We start from the raw sequence: 9,282 nt of genomic DNA on the forward strand, positions 1-9,282 counted from the left end.
CTGAGCAGGGAGCCCGATGCGGGGCTCGATCCCAGGACCCGGGACCACGACCCGAGCCGAAGGCAGACGCCCAATGCCTGAGCCACCCAGGCGCCCCAGAATTACTTTTCTAGATTTACTTGCAGAGTGGAGTCATTGCAACATAGACTACATGGCCCACAAGCCTAAAGTATTTACTATCTGGCTCTTTACGGAAGAAGTTTACCAGTCTCTGACCAAGAGGAAAATGATGGGCTTTTGTGAGTTTTACTTAAACTGAATTCAAAAATTCAGTTGTCATGGCCTCTCTCTCTCCCTCTCTCCCATTCCCCTCCCCCCCACGAGGTGTTTTTTGTCACAGGTAATATTCTACATTGTTAATATTTGTCACCATAAGTAATACACTTTTTAAAATTAATACCTTTTTTTACACATGCTTCATCAGCCATTACTACAATTTAGTGATAGGGTACCAAAGACCGGTGGAAACCAACTGCCCTGCCAGTGGGAACAGCTTTGAAGGGGAGGTGTTCCTCAGCTCTGCTCCGTTGGGTTGCATTCTTTTGTAGTCTAGTTGACTCAGAATTGCCAGTCAAGAGTACAGGTTTGTGTGACTGTTCTTGCATTGAAGTAATGTGTCATGCAGAGTTCATAACAGGTTTTGTTCTAAGCAAATATCTATTACTGTCCATTCACTGTGGAATTTGCTGATGAAATTTGCAAAATTTGCAGATTATATTCTACAGTTCTGGATCCCACCAGCTTTCAGGCTGGTGCTGGCCCCACCATGCTGGCCCCAGAGGTGATGGCTGTGTAGTTGACCATCTAGACCCATGCCCCCGGGGCTCTGCCTTGTCTGGCTTGCACCTGCTTCCATGTGGCCAGGAGCCACTCTGCCTCACCAGCTGTAATTCCTTCCAAGTTATTTTCTACTCTTTGTGGAATCCAGCCTCCAGGGGAGAAAAATTTCTTTCCTTTGCCTCAACGTCTCCATTTCCCATCTTGGGATCTGTCTTTATATAAGATGATTGAGAGTGAGAATGTTTGCCTTTAGAGGAACTTCCAATCTTTTCTGCAGGAATATAACCTCTCCCTCCACCTCCACCAGAACAATTTCATCAGGTCTTAATGAGCCAACATGGATATATTTTCTGAAGTCTGGATTGTTCACAATTAGCACCACATGTAGGACATTCTCAGTACATAGTCAAGGATGAACCTTGCCAGCCAGCCTAGTCCAGTACATTTTTCCTTTTCCAGTTCCAGTTCCTCTAGTAAGAGATGAAAAACAAGTCTGGATATCCTTTATGTGGTCTTTGGATCTCAGTTTCTGATACAGTGCAAGCCACCTCTTAAATAACATACTCATCCCCACAAACACATATCTACATCAGTAATGAGATAAGAAATATTTCTATCTGTACATTCCTAAGTCCCCTTAATAATTTTACAGTGCTGGGGGGCCTGGGTGGCTCAGCTGGTTATGCATCTGCCTTTGGCTCAAGTCATGATCCCAGGGGCCTGGGATCAGAGCGTAGCATGAACCTTGCATGAGCTTCGCTTCAGGCTCTCTGCTCTTTGGGGAATCAGGGAATCATTTCTCCCTTTGTCCCTCCCCCTGCTCCTCCTCCCTGCCCATCCCCCCTGCTCGTGCTGCCTCTCCCTTTTTCTCTCTCAAATAAATAAAATCTTAAAAAAAATTTTTTTTTACAGTGGTATGGCATGTATTCACCAAGCACAATTTATATGCCCAAGTAATATATTCAGCTTCTCAGTCTAAAATATCTGCATTTAGAAAAAAGCTTTCTTTACAGTTTTTCTCAAAATGAGCAAGTGGGTGTTGCTTTAAATTTGTGCAACTAGAAAGCCCCATTAGGTAGGCTTCTTAACACAAAAGAAACAGTCTAAAGGATTATTCAGATCTTTTACCTTTATGGATATAATAACTGCTTATCACTCTAACATTTTTTTTTTTTAGGTTCAACTAAATACAGATTAAAAAAAAATTATAGGCATGTCTTTTAATAATGATTCAAGTCACAGTTCCAGAAAGTTTCTTATAAACTCTTAGTTTGCAAGTAGACATATAGATATTTGTGGCTGTAGTTACAATTCCATCTGACAATGTACTCTTCAAATACTCTGATGGCCCCTTAAGAAAATCTCTCTTTCTAGATGTTTTTCTTTTTTAAAAGATTTATTTGTTTATTTATTTGACAGAGACAGAGAGCACAAGCAGGGGGAGCGGCAGGCAGAGGGAGAGGGAGAAGTAGGCTCCCCGCTGAGCAGGGAGCCCGATGCGGGGCTGGAGCCCGATGCGGGGCTGGAGCCCGACGCTGGGATCATGACCTGAGCTGAAGGCAGCCGCTTAACTGACTGAGCCACCCAAGCGCCCCCCTCTCTCTAGATGTTGATGCAGCAATTTGTATTCAACTATCTGAATGCCAAAGCCACACCCCCACAGATTCAGTCCTGCCTGCAGAGCGCCTATCATTTTTGAGCCTTTGTCCTAAATCAGAGGAAGTACTTGGTTGGGGATAAAGCAATAGAGGCTCTCACCAAGCATGATTTGCATTGTCGCAAGTTATTGAAGTGGTTTCCAAAGTTTACACCGCTATAAACAGTAAAAAACTCCCTATATCAACCAACTTCTGTTAGGTAAGCCTACAATAATAAAACAAACCCACAAATTTCAGTGGCTTCACAAAAGGTTTACTTCTTACCTGTTATCTAATGGCAACCACGGGTGGGGTGAGACACTCCTCTCCATATCTGATTCTGGAATCCAGATCTCTGGTCTGGTGTGATGGGCTTTTGTTTAAATCCCCTTGACCACTTACCAGCTGTGTGATTTTGCGCAAGTTCCTTAACTTGCTTAAGCCTCTCTTTCTTCATCTATAAAATGGGGATAAGAATGGTACTTTTAGGGTTGTTGTAAAGATTAAATGCGATAACATGTAGAAATCAACTAGTAGTAGAGTGCCCTGCACACAGAAGTTCTCAGTAATTTCACACTGCTTCTTAGGCTCTGAACACCTGTGCCCTTGGATTATCAACATCTGTGCTTCAGATGTGGGTCCACTTTACTATTCTTTGGAGGGAGGAATAAATGAAACTCAACTTTGTCTTGTGACTAACTTGATATTGTGGGGTTATAGCTTAGTAGAAAGTAGGTTGAAGTTCTCAAGTGTTTCTGTTCATTTTCATGGGGGAGATGTGGCCTATGCTGAAAAAAAAAAAAAAAAAGAAGTTGAGAAATTCCCTCCACGGATCACATAGAGAAAGAAAAGTGTCCCTGGCCTCTAGGAGGATGCAGGACGCATCCTCTAGTGCTACCCAAATATATAATTGGAGGAAATGTGATGTAGCTCTTTTGCCTTTCTATGTTTCTGAAGAATGTCTCCCTTGTGGAAAGGCTGACAGGATGATAAAAACCTCCTGATTAATGTAATGCTTTTCTCTGTTGCTCAGGGCTTATCTCTGTGTGTGTGTATGTTTAAAAAACTAGTTGGAAAAACATCTCAGGTTCCTCATTGCTGATCTGTCTCATGTGCTGTTCAACAACCTATTGTTATTATAACAGTACAGACTTTGGAAGTAAGCGGATCTGAATTTGAATCCTGACACCTTCACATGCTTGTTATATTATCCGGGACATCTAAATGAATGTCCTTGTATTCATCGATTCATCTGTTGGTCTATTCATTCTCATTCTGAACATTTATCGAACACTCTTGCTATGCCAGGCTGTAGGCTGGACTTCAGGGGTACAAACATAAGGAAACATGACACCCACCGAGGACAGTTTGCCTTTGGTCTACCACAGTAACCTACAAAGTTTCCTGACCATTCATACCATCGTTAAAACATTTTTGAGCACCAGCCTCTCATGTATGTACATTTTTGTATATTATGTACATGACTTGTACACTATTATATTGTGTACATAATAAGATATTTGATTAAAAAGCATGGTATTTTAGGGGTGACTGGGTGGCTCAGTGTCTGTTAAGTGTCTGACTCTTGATTTCGGCTCAAGTCGTGATCTCAGGGTTGTGGGATTAAGCCCCACGTTGGGCTCCCCGCTGAGCGTGGAGCCTGCTTAAGATTCTCTCTCTCTCTCTCTTTCCCTCTGCCCCTCCCCACCCACTCTCTCTCTCAAAAAACCAACCAACCAACAAACAAAAACATACGGTATTTTATCACATACTCCCTGGGTGCATACACCCAATTTTAAAGGCCACTGATCTAGTGGTAAGTTGTTTTGAACTTCACTTTCTTTCTGTTTTGTTGTTGTTACGTGACAACCCATTTACTATAGGCTAGCAGTGTTTCAAATGGTGGAGCTTCTACTGGTCTTTCAACTCCATTAGTCTTCTGATGGCCGACTTTGCTGTAAGGGCAGAAGTGGTGTTGTGGGTCCAGGCACCACGAGCTACATTTTCATGCAGGCACCCCAATGCCAGATCCCCATAGCTCATCTTTTCATCTTGGTTTTGCCACAGAAGGAGCAAGTGTACTTGGCATGCTGGCTTATTTCAGTCTTCTTCACCATTTTTCTGAGGGAGGCACCGGAACAGGTCCCGTATTTACCAACAATTCCAACCTTCTTGGTGTGTTTAACCGTGTCCCCGTAAACTAGGTCTGAGCCCAGAGAGGAAGAGACGCAGTTGAACTTCACTTTCTTCATCATTAAAATTATGATGATAAATCTTTCTCATGGTATTGTTGCTCATTTATCCACTCAACAAATTTCATTGAGTATTCTCCAATATTAGATTCTGTCTGAGGGACTGGAGAGATAGTGCTAAATTCCAGTTGTATTTTTTTAATGTCTAGGGGGAGAGTTCTGTTGGAGGGGTTTACTATTTATACTTATTTATGTTTTAATTGATATTCAATATATTGAAATTCTTAAGTTTTAAAATCTAGTTTTTCTTAAGTCTTTAAGATCAACTTAAACTAAACATCTTGATAGTTATTAATCCTATCATATATTGTATAAAGATAAGATCCATTACTTTTACTTATTCTATGATTAATGTTCAATTAATACTTACATTTAAAAGATTAAATCCTCAACATTTGGCATATTAAGTAAGTAGTTCAAGTTCCACTAAACATTTAAAGTAATTACATATTTAATATAATTGGTTCTCGCAAACCCTTCAAATTCCTAACTTTAGTCCTATATTAGTCAGGGTTCAATGTAGGAAACTGACATACTCTAGATGTCTTAAGCAGAAAGGGGGGTTAAATATAGGAGATTAGATACTTTAACAGTTGTTGGAAGCAATGGAGGTGTGAACTCAAGGCATAACTCTTGGTGTGACTTCCAGAACATTGCAGAACTGATCTATCAGGAATGTTGCTTCCTCTGCCACAATCAGGAAAGTGGAGATGAGGAGGCCAGAACCTGAACTACTGAGACAAAAAAATTCCAGCATACTGCCTAAGATGCCATTCAGGGGTCACTGAACTGGGACTGGGAAGTCATAGTAGCCACCACCACAATTGCCTTGTCACTGAATTGTGGTATTGGGTTGCCACTGCTGCAATTGTTTCTCAACACTCAAGAAGCTAGAGACTCGGGGCGCCTGGGTGGCTCAGTTGGTTAAGCGACTGCCTTCGGCTCAGGTCGTGATCCTGGAGTCCCGGGATCGAGTCCCGCATCGGGCTCCCTGCTTGGCAGGGAGTCTGCTTCTCCCTCTGACCCTCCCCCCTCTCATGCTCTCTGTCTCTCATTCTCTCTCTCTCAAATAAATAAATAAAATCTTTAAAAAAAAAAAAAAAAAAAAAGAAGCTAGAGACTCGGGGCACCTGGGTGGCTCGGTCGGTTAAGCGGCTGCCTTCGGCTCAGGTCATGATCCCAGGGTCCTGGGATCGAGCCCCGCGTCAGGCTCCCTGCTCAGTGGAGAGTCTGCTTCTCCCTCTCCCTCTGCCTGCCTCTCTGCCTACTTGTGCTCTCTCTCTATCTCTCTGTCAAATAAATAAATAAGATCTTAAAAAAAAAAAAAGCTAGAGACTGGATACTGGCAACCCCAAATTTTACCAGCATTACGCACTGCAAAGTGTCAAGAAGGTGCACTTTGCCACACTTCTGTCTTCTGTCTTATTTGATCACTGTGGCTCATGTGTATGTTGTGGTTCTTCTAAGTGAATGGAAACCTCCAGGAGAAAAGGTGTCATGCCTTTTTTTTTTTCAGCCGGTAGCACAGGCACAGAGGTTGCTCAGTAAATAACACACTGATGATTGGGTATTCAATGTATTGACATTTGGTACTGTCATTTTGATGTCCTGATTTTGATTATCCTAATCTTCCATCTCCTTCAGCTTAATTTCCAGTATGCCAATCATAAGCAACTGAGCATGCACAGCAAGTATTATTGAAATGGGAAAGAAGAACTGGATCATTTCCATTGGCAACTGGTCAGAGACATTCATTGTGGACATTACTATGTAGCTATTTTGCTGCTGATAATAGATGTTTAGGAGTGGTTGTCTATAGCAGAATGTTTTATAGTTTGTTGTATTAGGGCGTCAGTACATTTAATTGGTATAAGTTCATTTATACCCTGAACCCTCGCTGTATAAGTGTGTTGGGAATGGTACCCATATATGGCACTTATGGCCATCATGAAAATTTAATACGAAGCAAAATTTCCTGATGTAACGCTACTTACCAACCCAATAATTATAAAATTCTATTTAGAAAATTAACCAAATTCTCTTCAACTTTTCAGATTCAAATCACAAATATTCATCAAACCTTTCCAAACAAGCATGGTTCTAGAAGACTTCTGGTTTTCAGATGGCAGTGTATAGACATTTCTGTCCCATTGTCATCTCAAAAAACACAACAAAGACCAGATACAAAATCAATCTTTGATGAACCTTAGGAGACATCTGAGGCATATACAGGGAAGTAGAAAGTGGGAAAAGTAGAAGAGAGAAAGTGGAAGTGAGAAGTCAATGAATGACTTGGCAGACGGGCAGAGTCCCAGAAGGGCACCCGAAACAAGCTGAATTCCTTCACACAACTATGAAAGACTCTGAAACAGGGTACCAGGTACCTGAGTGGTGGAGGCTGACACAGAAGATAGAAGCTCTGGAAAATTTTGATTTGACAAAAAGCAAAAGAATTGTAGCCAGTTCTCCCTACAGTCAAGTCCTGCCCTTCTTTAGGCTGCTGCCAATCAACTTTTTAGTACCTACTCATAAATATGAATGGCCGGTCAAGGACTGCCAGATGTTTAAGGAAAATGTCCAATAAGAAAGAGGGAGACTGGGGTGCCTGGGTGGCTCAGTCGTTAAGCGTCTACCTTTGGCTCAGGTCATGATCCCAGGGTCCTGGGATCGAGCCCTCCATCGGGCTCCCTGCTTGGTGGGAAGCCTGCTTCTCCCTCTCCCACTCTCCCTGCTTGAGTTCCTTCTCTCGCTGTGTCTCTCTCTGTCAAATAAATAAATAAAATCTTAAAAAAGAAAAAAGAAAGAAAGAGGGAGACTGGAGCACCTGGGTGGCTCAGTTGTTAAGCGTCTGCCTTCGGCTCAGGTCATGATCCCAGGGTCGAGCCCCACATGGGGCTCCCTGCTCAGTGGGGAGCCTGCTTCTCCCTCTCCCACTCCCCCAGCTTGTGTTCCTTCTCTCGCTGTGTCTCTCTCTGTCAAATAAATAAATAAAATCTTAAAAAAAAAAAAAAAGAGGGAGACTGAAAGAAGTAAATAGGAAAAAAGGAGAGCTGACGTGTGCACGGTGTATATATAAAACAATATGGAGTAAGAAAGGAACACTCTTGAAACTCTAAAGTTTGATAGTAAGAATTCAAGAAATGAAACAAAAGAATTGAAAGATAAAACCAAGGAGACTTCTCAGAAACTAGAAAAACAAATAGATGACAATAAGGAGAGAAAAGATAAGAAAATTAGAGAATTCAAGAAGTTCAAAAACTCCTAATGAGTGTTCCAGAAGAAAGGCAAAATGGTAGGGAAGAATATTATCAAAGAGATAGTACAAAAATATTTTCCAGAACAAAAAGATATGAGTCTTCAAATGGATAGAGATCACTAAATGCCCAGGACCATGGACAAAAATGAAACTTACCAAATTATATCATTGTGAAATTTTAGAAAACCATAGGTAAAATATCCTAAAATCTTTTAATGAAAACAAAATAGATCACCTACCACACCCTCCCTCTCAGCCCTGAATCAAAATATCATTTGATTTCTCAATAACAACACTGGAACAATAAACAACAATACTAAAAATACTAAGCAGGACACTAAAACAACAATAACAAGAATGGAACAATTCCCTGACATTTCTGAGTAAAAATGTATTTTCCATGTTCAATTCTATACATATCCAAACTCTCAATCATGAGTGAAGCCAGAATTTTCAGTGATGTATCTTCCAGTCATTATTTCTCAGGAAGGTGCTGAAGGATATGTTCCACTAAAGGAAAGAAGTAAACCAAAAAAAAAAGAAGACATTGGATGCAGAGAACAAAAAGTTTACATAGAGAGAGACAAAGGAATTTCCAGCATGATATCAGAGAGCAAACCCAGGAGGACAATTCTGCAGCTCCTTTTGAGGACAGCTTGTCTAGATTGGAGCAGGACACTAAAAAACTGCAGGTGTGGTGTCTCTACAGGGAAAAAAGTAACAGATAGATCATCTGACAAAAATGACCATGTAAAACTTGTATTGAAACATTTTGGTATTGAGAAGTACTGCAAAATTTAACGGTTAAGTTCAAAGAAAGTGCATGAAAAATGAGGTTGTTGTATCCATACAATGGGATATTACTCAGCAATTAAATGAGCTATGAGAAGACATGGATGAATCTTAAATGCATACTGATAAGGGAAAGAAACCAGTCTGAAAAAACCACATAGTGTATGATTCCAATTATATGACTTTTTGAAAAAGACAAAACTATGGAAATGATAAACAAAACAGATCAGTGATTGTCAGGGGTTCAGGAGGAGGGGAGTGAAACACATGGGTTTCTTAGGGTGGTGAAACTATTCTGTGTGATACTCTAATGGTGAATATAAGCCATTAAAACCTATAAAACTTTTTCAAAAACCCATAGAACTTTAGAGCACAAAGAGTATAGTTTAATGCATGCAAATTTTAAATATAATCTAGGAGGTTGAGGGAACCCAGTATAAAATGCATAGTGTGACAAACGAATCTAAATATATTGCAAATATATGAAGCAACCTCTCTGGAGGGAGTGGGAGAATAAAGGTCTGACCTAAGTAACTTTGGAAATGAGTGTAGTCTGTAAAACTGA

At 40.8% G+C, this 9,282-nt stretch overlaps 1 pseudogene; it reads right to left on the reverse strand.

The window, feature by feature from the left end:
- Window positions 1-4,177: 4,177 nt before the first annotated feature.
- LOC116647325 lies at window positions 4,178-4,697 on the reverse strand (annotated as a pseudogene).
- Between the last annotated feature and the right edge of the window lie 4,585 nt (window positions 4,698-9,282).

Source organism: Phoca vitulina, unplaced genomic scaffold (genome assembly GCF_004348235.1).
Source record: "Phoca vitulina isolate PV1807 unplaced genomic scaffold, GSC_HSeal_1.0 scaffold40, whole genome shotgun sequence".
Lineage (NCBI taxonomy): Eukaryota > Metazoa > Chordata > Mammalia > Carnivora > Phocidae > Phoca > Phoca vitulina.